The sequence below is a fragment of the Callorhinus ursinus genome, unplaced genomic scaffold (genome assembly GCF_003265705.2).
Source record: "Callorhinus ursinus isolate GAN/ISIS: 27379988/994484 unplaced genomic scaffold, GSC_fseal_2.0 scaffold51, whole genome shotgun sequence".
Classification (NCBI taxonomy): Eukaryota; Metazoa; Chordata; class Mammalia; order Carnivora; family Otariidae; genus Callorhinus; species Callorhinus ursinus.
Genome location: NW_027397113.1, coordinates 9840870 through 9844011, shown reverse-complemented (window position 1 = coordinate 9844011; position 3142 = coordinate 9840870). Strand labels below are relative to the sequence as shown.

General features: G+C 46.0%; 1 pseudogene; it reads left to right on the top strand.

The window, feature by feature from the left end:
* Positions 1–2796: 2796 nt before the first annotated feature.
* LOC112829828 (U4 spliceosomal RNA) lies at positions 2797–2873 on the top strand (annotated as a pseudogene).
* Positions 2874–3142: the final 269 nt, after the last annotated feature.

The following is a 3142-nucleotide window of genomic DNA, read 5'->3' as shown; positions in this document are numbered from 1 at the left end:
CAGAGCCACACACTAGATTTTGGGTGTATTTTGGTCTGTTAGAAGAAATTGCCTCCCAAAATTTTAAAGAAAGAAAAACTCACATATATATACAAAACTGAGGGTAAATACGACAAAGGGATGGAATATAACTGTGAAGATGAAAATTTAAAAAGATTTTTTAAAAAGGAATTGACCTATTTCAATTTCCAATTGACCAACCAAGAAGTTGGTTGAAAAAAGAATGAAAAAAATTTAAAAAAAAGAATGTGATCAGGTGGGAGAGTATGACAATGTCGTACACTAGATTTAGGATACATTTTGGTCTGTTAGAAGAAACTGTATCCCAAAATTTTAAAGAAAGAAAAACTTACATATATATAAAAAATAAGGCTAAATACAATGAAGAGATAGAATATGACTGTAAAAATGAAAAATGAAAAAGGATTTTAAAAAAGGAATTAAGATGGTTGAAAAGGAAAGAAGAAAAATTCAACTAAAAAAATAGAAAAAGAAAAAATAAAATTTTTAAAAATTAACTTTGAAAGACTAAAGCATCATGGGAAAAACGCCATGAATTCTATGTGCTGTATTCCCCTAGTGCTGGAGTTCTTTTTATTTTTTTTAAAGATTTTAGTTATTTATTTGATAGAGAGAGACAAATAGTGACAGAGATAGCGAGAAAGACCACAAGCAGTGGGAGAGGCAAAGGGAGAGGGAGAAGCAGGCTCCCTGTGGAGCAGGGAACCAGATGTGGGACTTGATCCCAGGACCCTGGGATCATGACCTGAGCCGAAGGCAGACGCTTAATGACAGCCACCCAGGCACCCCTGGAGTTCTTTTTTTTTTTTTTTTTTGAAACAGTGAGAGAGAGAGAGCACAAGCAGAGGGAGAGGCAGGCAGAGGGAGAAGCAGGCTTCCCGCTGAGCAAGGAGCCCTATGTGGGACTCGATTCCAGGGCCCTGGGATCATGACCCAAGCTGAAGGCAGCCACTTAGACTGAGCCACCCAGGCGTCCCCTCGCACTGGCGTTCTGCCATTCTCATTGATTGGTAAACTTGGTCTTGGCTGGCTGTTCTTGCTGATCTTCTGGGGGAGGGGCCTGTTGTCGTGGTTCCCAAATGTCTTTGCCGGAGGCGGAATTGCCCCGCCCTTGTGAGTCCGGGCTAAGCAAGCTGCTCGGGTTTGCTCTCAGGAGCTTTTGTTCCCTGCAAGCTTTCCGTACGGCTTTGGAGGAGGACAGTGAAAATGGCGGCCTCCCAATCTCTGCCCCAGAGGAGGCAAGAACTCGGGGCCTGCTCCTCAGTGCGCCCCCAGAGAAAAGCAGTCAGTCACTCCCGTCTCCCCGGTCTCCGTCCTCACTCCGTGCTCACCCGGCCTGTGACCGAGCGTTTCTATCTCTGGCACCTGACTCGGTGTGGAGTCTCCAAACCCAGCAGATCCCTGTGGTGCTGCTCCTCCTGGGGGAGGAAGGGGAGTCTCCCCAGATCTGCCGCTTGTTGGGTCCCTGCTGGAGGAGCAGTGGCCTGACTGTGTCACCAATCACAGTTTATGGCAACCCTGAGCTGAGTGCCCGTGCCTCGGCTCCATCTCTGCAGCTGGCTTCCCCGCTCCGATGCCTGGGAGCTCTGCTGCACTCAGGCACCCCTGGTCTTTCTGTGACCCTGAGGGTTCCACCCCCCGCTTAGCCACTGGAGCAATGTCCCTCAGTGGACAGACTTCTAAAAGTTCTGATTTTGTGCTCTGCAGCTCTATCACTTGCCAGAAGCAGCCAACGGAGTCCCCCTCCCCTGCCATCTCTTTCCTGAATATCGTCTTGGATTCACTTCTCCGCACGTCCTACCTTCCAGAAAGTGGTCGCTTTTCTGTTCAGAGAGTTGCTGCTATTCTTTTCTTCGATCTCCTGTTGAGTTCATAGGTGTTCTGAATGGTTTGATCCCTATCCAGGTGAATTCCTGGGACCAGACAAAATTTAGGTCTCCTACTCCTCCACCATCTTGTTTCTTCCCCCTAGGAATGAAAATTTAAATGCTGGTGTAATTTTTTGTTCCTGCATAGACAGCCTGGAGAAAATGATTAATGCATAGACCAATTTATGTGTACGTTACATATAGGTAAACCTCTTCATATGTAATCTGCATGAGGATAAGGAACACCTATTTTGAAAATTAACTTTCAATGGTCTTAACCCAAGTTTCCAGAAAACAGAGCTGGTGACAAGGATTTAATGTTGATAGTTTAGTTGGAAGAACATCAAAAGTGTGTAAGTCTTAATATAAAGTTTAATGGGAAACACAAAGGGAACACAGCTTGTTACCCTCTCCTAGATCAAAACTTTGAAAAGTGCCAGCACCCAGAGGCACACAGCCCTTGAGCTCCCTTCCAGCCATTTCCCCCCCAAGGGTAACCACCCTACTGACTTCTAATACCAGTGATTTATTTGTCTTGGTTTTGGTGTCTCAATAAATAGAATCATACAGCATGTACTCTTTTGTGTTTACCCTGTTAAAGAAGAAAACCACAGGGGCACGTGGGTGGCTCACTAGGTTAAACATCTACCTTGGGCTCAGGTAATGATCTCAGGATCCTGGGATCGAGCCCCACTTCGAGATCCGCATGGAGCCCCACGGCGGGCCCCATGCTTGGCAGGGAGTTTGCTTGTCCCTCTGCCCCTCTTCCCACTCATACTCTCTCTCCCTCTCAAATAAATAAGTAAAATCTTATAAAAAAAAAGGAAACCACAGGCCCTGAATAGAGTCACTTATGTTAAGGCCCCAAGTCAGCAAACCAAGACTTAACAAACCTAACTGCAGTTTCGGCTTTGCGCAGTGGCAGTATCATAGCCAATGAGGTTTATCCAAGGCGTGATTATTGCTAATTGAGAACTAACTGCAGTTTCAGGGGCGCTTGGGTGGCTCAGTCGTTAAGCGTCTGCCTTCGGCTCAGGTCATGATCCCGGAGTCCTGGGATCGAGCCCCGCATCGGGCTCCCTGCTCCTCAGGAAGCCTGCTTCTCCCTCTCCCACTCTCCCTGCTTGTGTTCCTTCTCTCACGGTGTCTCTCTCTGTCAAATAAATAAATAAATAAATAAAATCTTTAAAAAAAAAAAAAACAAAACTAACTGCAGTTTCAACGCTGCCCCCCTCGCCCCAGGAATGGAACCT